The sequence below is a fragment of the Hevea brasiliensis genome, chromosome 10 (genome assembly GCF_030052815.1).
Source record: "Hevea brasiliensis isolate MT/VB/25A 57/8 chromosome 10, ASM3005281v1, whole genome shotgun sequence".
Classification (NCBI taxonomy): Eukaryota; Viridiplantae; Streptophyta; class Magnoliopsida; order Malpighiales; family Euphorbiaceae; genus Hevea; species Hevea brasiliensis.
In genome coordinates, this window is record NC_079502.1 from 18,863,198 (window position 1) to 18,872,610 (window position 9,413).

Consider the following 9,413-nt stretch of genomic DNA (forward strand, 5'->3'; position numbering starts at 1 on the left):
CCTTTGGCATATCGTTTGGCACTACCTCCAGAGTTGGAGAAGATACATAATGTCTTCCATGTGTCTATGTTGAGGAGGTATCAATCAGACCCATCTCATGTACTACTAGTAGAGGAAATTAAAGTGAATCCAAACCTCACATATGATGAAGAACCCATAAAGATTCTGGCTTATGAGGTGAAGCAGCTATGGAACAAGCAAATACCATTAGTGAAAGTGCTGTGGAACCATCATTCGGGCCAGGAGGCTACTTGGGAACGAGAGGAGGACATGAGGAGACAGCACCCACAGCTGTTCAGAGATTGATACCAGGTAAAAATTTTGAGACGAAATTTATTTTTAGGGGGAGAGAATTATAACACTCCTATTTATATAGCCTGGTATATTTCACTGTTTCGATGATCGGTGTCAGTCCAAACAATTAAGGGGATTAGAACCACACTTAAGACAACTAGATAAGCTATAAACACAAAGAATTAATAATTGCCAATTAGCTAAGTATAAATAAGAAAAAGCAGAACATAAGAATTTAAACGAGCCGAGAGTAACAGCGATGGGTGACCTTCTCGGGAAGGGTTGCGAAGTCAATTTAAACTCAAATTTCGAACCGTAAAATGTGACGCTACGGTCCTTAGGACTATTGTGAACATAGTGGAAAAGAGAAAATCACAAAAAGGAATTGTTAAGCTAGTCAAATAATTAGGTTAGGGAGCCAGAAGAGATATTGAATTATTTGTAAATCGGGTTAAACCGGCGAGGGGCAATTTGGTCAATTGACCCCGAGAGCTGACTCCTGACCTAATTGTCAAATAAAATTTGAGAAAAGAAAATTTCTGATTCGGAAATTAATTTAAAGAACTAATAAAAAATAAATGAAAAAAAAAAGAAGAAAAAGAAAAGTTGAAAAGGTTATGACATCATCATGGTGACATCATACTTGAGGTCATAAATAAATTTTCATTACTTAATAATTTGACTAAGTCAATTAGAAGATAAATATACAAATTAAATAAACAAAATTCATTTTCCTTCTTCTTTCTTCAAGCTAGCCGAAACTCCTCTCTCTCTCTAAACACCATAGCTTCCACCATTAATGAGTTATTCAAGCTTGGATAACTTGAATCTTTCCCATAAATTTTAGTCTTGAACCCTAGAAAACTTCTAAATTACCCTAGAAAGGAAGAATTGAGGAAAGAAAAAGTGAAAAAATTGGAGGAAAAAGGGAAGATTAAAGACTTCACTTAAGGTTAGTATTCTAACTTTCAATTACCTATTTAAATGCATGTTTAATTACTTAAATGAACTTATAAACTAAAGAAATGAAATAAAAACAATTGTGAAGGACCAAGTTGAATTTCGGTCAACTAGGGTTTTGATATATGTATGCATGAATTTGGTAGATTTGAAAGTGTTTGTGAGCTTAATTGTGTTGAATGATTATGATTAAATGCCTTGAATTAGTTTAGTGCAATGAATTGGTGAACTAGGGTTTTGGACACGTAAGGTTTAGGAGACAAAATTTGAAGAAATGGCAAAATGATGTGTTTAACCTAGTTTGAAGTGAGAAATGGTCATTTGTGACCAAATGAAGTGTGTTGGAAGTGTTTGAATTGAGGTTAAATTCGGATTCAATGTGGTCATGCTATAGGTAGCAGGACCAAGGTCCCTTTGAGGGACCAAAACTAAAAATTTACAAGTCCAATTGGTATGAGACCAATTGGAAATGAAAATAGACACAAAATGACACAATTTTCATTGAGGAATCATGCCCAATAAGTGACCAAAACCTAGTGAACAAATTGACCAAATCCGGAAATTCTCAGTCTGACCTGTACAAAATGACCAAATAAACAGTGTTTATTCATTTGGCCATAACTTGAGCTAGGCAAGTCTAAATGACCTGAAATTTTACCAGTGGACAAATGAGATATAGATCTAAAAATTTCATGAAGAAGACAAACCCAAATTATGCTATTAACCAAGTCATTTGGCCAACCAAATTTGGTGACCTAAAACTGCCAGAACCAGAATTTGCCCAGAAATCTAGGTTAAGTCCAATCCGGCAGCCATGGTTCATATGGCTATAACTTGAGCTACAAAACTCCAATTGGAGTGATTGGAATAAACTTAAGACAATAGGGAACATTTTCTATGAAGGAAGTTTTGCCAAATTCTAATAGAAAAATGACCAATGGAATAGTGCAACTTAAGACACCAAAACTGAAAATTTGCAAATTTGCCTAAATGACTTAGAATTTGAGTAAACAATCAAAACCAACAAATTTAGTGACCAAAATGTGGTATGTGGGTGAAATTGGAATTCCCATACCTATTAAACTTTAGAAAGTCAACAAATTAACTTGAATGGTATAGTGAATAGTAAGCCCGAAACACAAAATTTAAAGAACGTCTTAGAGCTAGGAATAAATGAATGTAAATTTATTTTTGGACTAATGATGAGTTATGATACTGAAATACTATGAAACTGTGTGTTTCAGTGGAAAAGAACACCGGGAAAGAACCCGACGAATCGAGTCAAGGTCAAGAGGCGACTCGCTTAAGGTTTATGCACAACTTATAATTTTTGTAAATTATTCTTCTGCATATTATTTTGAATAAATTGGAAATATTGAATTGTGATATTATTATGATGCTTTTGATTTAAATTTTTGAAATTTATTTGTGTATATTTGAAATGGCAATGTTAGTAAATTGTTAAGATAAGTTTTGAAACCACAGTGTCATGACCATATATTTGAACACCTCACTAACATGACTAGTGGGGGTAATCAGTTTCGAATTTTGATTCCTTCTTTGGCTGAAGTGTTGAGGTGTGTGCCAGTAGAAGAAGAAATTGAATGGATATCCATATATTTGAGCTAGCTAGCCTTGTGATGTGACTTCTCCTTAGCCTCTGGCTATTGAGATTATATTTGTTTCGAATGGCATGATATAACAATGGGTTTTATGAAATGTGTTTTGATACTTCGAAATGAACTTGTTTGGATTAAAATCTCATAATTCATATTTTTTATTTAATTCTCATGTTTAGTCCAATTTTTGAATAAATGTGATTTAAATTCTGCATAAAAATTATTTTAGTATGTTGTGCACCACTGAGTCCTAATGCTCAGCGATGGCTGTTATTACTGTCATAGATTTAGAGACTAGAGAGCAGCAGACTGAGCTGCTGAGGATTGAGGACCTACCTGCTTGAAGTTATTGGGTATAATTTATACCCTGATTGTAAATATTTATTTTGATGTATGTAATGCACGTAAATGTATGGACATGTAAAATTGGTCTTGAGTAGCTTGTACAAAGTTTGTAATAAATTTTAGTTTGAATTTCTCTTAATGTAAATTTTTGCAATGATGTATATAAATTATTTTGTCATTAATGAAATATGAATGGTAGTATTTTATTTTAAATTGAATGAAATTCATTAATGGTATTTTGATGATTGTTGGATATTGGAAAGGGTGGATTTGAATTTTGGAAGTTGATAAATGTGTTGAAATTGATTGAGATGGTTGTGAATTTGAAGAAGTTGTTGAGAAAAATTATTGGAAGTGTTTTTTTTTTCAGGTAATTGAAGAACTGTTTTCTCAAAATACAGATGAAACTCTACCGAAATTTTTATAAAATTTGCGAAAAAATAAAATGGGCCAAAAAAATTTTTACTAGTTTAAAACTTGAATTAATTGATTTTAATACCTATTAGAAAATGCTTACCACTTATCAAAAGTCAGAAAATTGTTTTAAAATCCTTTGTATGGTACTTAATGAGTTGTCGGTAGGTGAAGTTCGGTAGTTCATTAGGTATTCTATGGATCATGTTATGCCTTACAGAGGGGTAAGGTGTGACAGTACAAATACGCTGCAGTGCATCAAGAGGTTAGTGTATTTGTTCTTGATTTAATCTAGGGTTCTAAAATTAATCTGATTAAGTATAAAATCTTAAATGGCAAATACAGATCCAAAAACATATTAAAAGATTTTTAATATGTTGTTTATCATGGAAATCAAATAGATAAAAATAAATCTTGCATGATGCATGTGACCATAGGTGAAAATTTTTGAATTCAATGGTATAAACTTGTGTTTTTCATGCTTCGGCTCTTTCAATTGGTATCAGAGCCACTATATTAGCCATTTAGATTGTTGATTATATGATTTAATTGTGTGATTTGATCATGAGATGATTGATCCATTGCTAGTTGCAAAGGATGTGTGGCAGCACACATAGTGAAGCAACCATAGGTGGCAGCAACAATGTTCCTCCAATGGTGGTGCAAGGTTTTGTTTTAAATTCTGCAATTGTTGTATGATCTAAGGCCTATCCCATGACTAATTAAAGTGTTTAATTAGTAGTTTATTAGTAGTTTTAATCACACAATTAAATTTTGATTCAAATCAGAATTTTAAAAATATTTTGACTGTGATTCAAATCTGAATTTTAAAAGTTGTTTGAATGTGATTCAAATCTGAATTTTTAAAGTTGTTTGAATCATATTCAAATCTAAATTTTTAAAGTTGTTTGAATAATATTCAAATATGAATTTTTAACATTGTTTGAATGTGATTCAAATTTAAATTTTTAAATTTGTTTGGATGAGATTCAAATCTGGATTTTTAAGTTGAATATGAGATATTCAATTTAATTTAAGTATGCATGTTGTATTTAATTATTAAATAGTGATGTGCATGATGGATGATCATGGACTATAAAAGACCAATGTTATTGGATTTATTTCTTTTATGTTTCTTTGGCATTGTAAATTAATTTTAATTTATTTTGGGCATATATTATAAAGGTTGTAATAATTTTGGGTTGTAATTTCATTTATTTAAGTTCTTGTAAATTCGACTTGGTATGCCAAGGATTACTATGTTATTGGATTGCAAGAAGATCAAGGAGGTCAAGAGCATTGGTGGGACTAGTGGGAGGAATTCAATATCAAGTGTTGATTATGTACTCCTTCAGCAACTCTTGTAATATGAATGAATGAAATGCACCTAGGAATGCCTTGATTCAATTCTTGGTGGCTCAGAATTGAATCCCTTAGAAAGTCCATGATCATACCATATTTACTGTTTATCCATGAATGCATGAGATGTATGGGAATGTATGCAAGTATATGATATATGCATGCTAAATGGATAATATGCAAAGTGAGACCTTAATAGTAATTAGGATGACCATAAAATCTTCCAAATAAATGATTAAGTTGGAAATGCTATAATTAAAGAATTATAACATAAGCCCTCCATTGAGGCAATTATTTTAAGAAATTTTAAATACTTGCATAAGATGCAATTAGTTTAAGAGATTTTCTTAAGAATAATTGTTAAGCATGAGATGTTGTAAATATGTAAATGATTTGGTGGCCAATATTGGATGTACCTGAGGACATTAAAATTATTTGCATAATTATTGGCTCAATGGGCTCAACTTAACTAATGCAAGATAAGTCAATAATCGATGTACCTGAGATTTTGAGCATTAAGGGCTAGGTAAAGGATTGAACCTCACATGAGATGTGATGGGTAAGGAGTTACTCACTTATAGTTTATTGTAATTCTAATAATGGATGTACCTAAGGATAATCAATAGAATTATAAGAATTTAATCACCCACTAGAAATCCATCCAAATAGGATTTCCGTTTTCTACTTTGGAAGTGTAGGATTCGCTAAGTTAGTTGGAGGACCAATTTGATTAAAAGACCATAATCATTTTGGTTAATTACATGATACCTTTACTAATTAATCTAGGTTATTTTCTACAGTTAATTTTATGATAATAATGAGCACAAAACAACTACCACCATCCAATATCCTTGCAAGCATACTTGATCGCAATAGGCTGACAGAACCTAATCTATCTGATTGGCTAAGAAATTTGAAACTTGTCCTGAACCTTGAACATATAGGATATGTTCTAGACTCAAATGTTCCTGGTCCCTCACCTCCAGAGGCCACTCAAGAGGAACATGAAACTTTAGACAAGTGGAAGGAGCATGATATGAGAGCTAAGTGTTACATGCTTGCTTCTATGAGTAATGAGTTACAGAAATAGCATGAGAACATGCAGAGTGCGAGTGAGATCCTTCTTCACCTACAAGAGTTGTATGGTGAGCACAACAGGAATGCTAGGTGTGAGATATCTAGATAGCTATTCCGCATGAGGATATCTGAGGGACAGAATGTTGGGGATCATGTCCACAAGATGATTCGGCTAATTAAGCAGCTGGAACATCTTGACTTCAACATGGATTTCCAACTACATATGGATTTGATCCTTCAGTCCCTTCTTGAGTCTTTTGGGAATTTTGTGACAAATTTCCATATGACTAAACAGGAATGCACCTTAGCTGGTTTACTCAACATACTGGTTATTGCCCAAAAGAATATGCCGGGCAGAGGTAGCTTTGATTACATCTTCTTCTGCTGGAAAGTCCAACAAGAAGAGGAGCAATAAGAAAAAGAAACCTTAGATTCCTGGTCCTTCCAAGAAAATAGCTAAACAGAAAGTGAAGACTAAAGCTAATGGAGGCAAAGGAAAGTGTTTCCACTGCCAGAAGGATGGGCACTGGAAGAGGAACTGCCCAGAGTATCTTACTTCTCTGAAGGATAAGAAGGATAGACCTTCTGAAGGTATGTCCATATCTTTTTATTTGGATTCTGATGATACTCATAGTTCATCTACAGTTTGGGTTTTAGATACTGGTGCCAGTTCTCACATTTCCTATGATATGCAGGAACTAGCAAATAGTAGCAGCTTGCATTCTCAAGATGTTAGAGTCCGGATTGGCAATGGCTCAACTGTTGAAGCTTTTGCCATAGGATCTAAATCTTTTTACATGTTTTTGTTTAGATAATATTTTATATATACCTGATGCTTTTAAGAACATCATTTCTATATCTAGTTTGACTAAAAATGGCTATGAATTTTAGTTCATAGATGATGTTTGCAATATTTATTTTGGAAATAAATATGTTGGTTTGGGTTATATGAATGATGGTCTTTATTATTTGGATAATAATGACAAACACAAAATGAATGCAAGTGATCTAAATGAATGCAATGCCATGGTGAAAACCAATTGAAGTTCAAAATATATTTGGCACTTAAGGTTATGTCATGTTGCAGAAGATAGGATTGCAAAACTAGAGAAAGTGGAGATTCTTTCCTCATTGGGCTCTGAGCCTACTCCAACTTGTGAATCTTGCCTTCAGGGCAAAATGACTATATTACCCTTTGTTGGACAAAGGCTAAGGGCTGAAAATATTTTGGAGCTAATACATAGTGATGTATGTGGCCCATTTAAGGAAATGGCTAGAGGCGATTTTCATCACTTTATTACCTTTACTGATGATAAATCAAGGTTTGGGTATTTGTATTTGATGAAATACAAACATGAATCCTTTGAAAAGTTCAAAGAATTTAAATCTGAAGTAGAAAATCAAACAAGAAAGAGTATTAAAGCTCTTCGATCAGATCGTAGAGGTGAATATTTGAGTATTGAATTTGATGAATACTTGAGAGTGCATGGCACTATTTCCTAGCTGACTCCTCTAGGAACATCACAGTTGAATGGTGTATCTGAAAGGAGAAATCGTACCCTATTGAATATGGTACGTAGTATGATAAGCTATACTGATATGCCAATCTCCTTTTGGGGATTTGCATTAGAATTAGCTTTATATATTCTGAATAGGATTCCATTAAAATCAATTTCTTCCACACCTTATGAGATATGGAATGGAAGAAAACCAAGTCTTAAGCATGTTAAGATTTGGAGTTATCCAGCTTATATCAAAAAGTTGAACACTAATAAATTGGAAACCAGATCAGAAAAGGGTCGATTTGTTGGATATCCAAAAGATAGTTTTGGATATTATTTTTATTTGCCTACTTCACAAAAGGTTGTGGTAAGTAGAGATGCAACATTTTTTGAACAATAGTTTGTTCAAGAAGGAGGCAAAGGAAGGCAAACAGAGTTAGAATTGGAGAATTCTGACCAACCAATAGATCAGATGGATATAGATCCATCTAGTCAACCTACACCCATTAATAAAACATTTACAGCTATTCCTCGTAGAATAACCAGGGTATCTCACCCACCAGTGAGATATGATTTCTTTCATGAAGAAGAACAAGAGTTGTTTACTCATGAAGAAGTAGATCATGGGATAATCCACTTACCTATAAAGAAGCTATATCAGATATAGACCTTTTAAAATGGATTGATACTGTGAAATCCGAGATTAATTCCATGTATAAGAATCAAGTTTGGGATCTTGTTGATGCATCTGAAGGTATTGTACCTATAGGGAACAAATGGTTTTCAAGAAGAAAATTGGTTTTGATGGAAAGGTAGAGACCTATAAGGCAAGGCTAGTAGTGAAAGGGTTTCGCCAAAGGCAAGGAATCGACTATGAGAAGACTTTCTGGCCTGTTGCCATGCTTAAATCAATTAGAATTCTATTAGCAATAGCTGCATACTATGATTATGAGATTTGGCAGATGGATGTTAAAATAGCTTTTCTCAATGGATACATTGAAGAAAACATTTTCATGGAACAACCTAGGGGTTTTGAATCCCAAGATGGTTCTAAGGTATGCAAGCTAAAGTGATCCACTTATGGGTTGAAGCAAGCTTCGAGGAGTTGGAACATCCGTTTTGATGAAGCCATTAAATCATTTGGTTTTATCAAGAATGAGGATGAGCCATGTGTATATAAGAAGGTTAGTGACAGTGCTATGACTTTCCTTGTTTTATATGTGGATGACATACTATTGATGGGGAATGACACAGGTATGTTGACAACTGTAAAGGTATGGTTGTCAAATACATTCTCCATGAAAGACTTAGGGGAGGCAACCTATATTCTTGGGATTCACATCTATAGAGATAGAGCGAAAAGAATAACTGGTTTATCCCAAAGTCTATACTTGGAAAAGGTATTAAAGAGGTTTAAAATGCTTGATTCCAAGAGATGATTGTTACCAGTGAGACATGGTATCCACCTTTCTAAAGAGATGTCTCCAAAGACACCTGAAGAAAGAGATAAAATGTCCAGGATTCCATATGCTTCGGCTATTGGAAGTTTAATGTATGCAATGTTGTGTACTAGGCCGGATATCGCATATGCTATTAGTTTGACTAGCAGGTATCAATCCAATCCAGGTTTGGAACACTGGATAGCTGTCAAGAATATCCTTAAGTACTTGAGAAGAACTAAGGATTTATTCTTGATCTATGAAGGTGGAGACTTGCAATTGGATGGTTATACTGATTATGATTTTCAATCATATATCGATGATAGAAAGTCTAGCTCTAGATATGTGTTCATTTGTAATGGAGGTGCAGTCAGTTGGAAGAGTTTCAAACAGAGTACGACTGC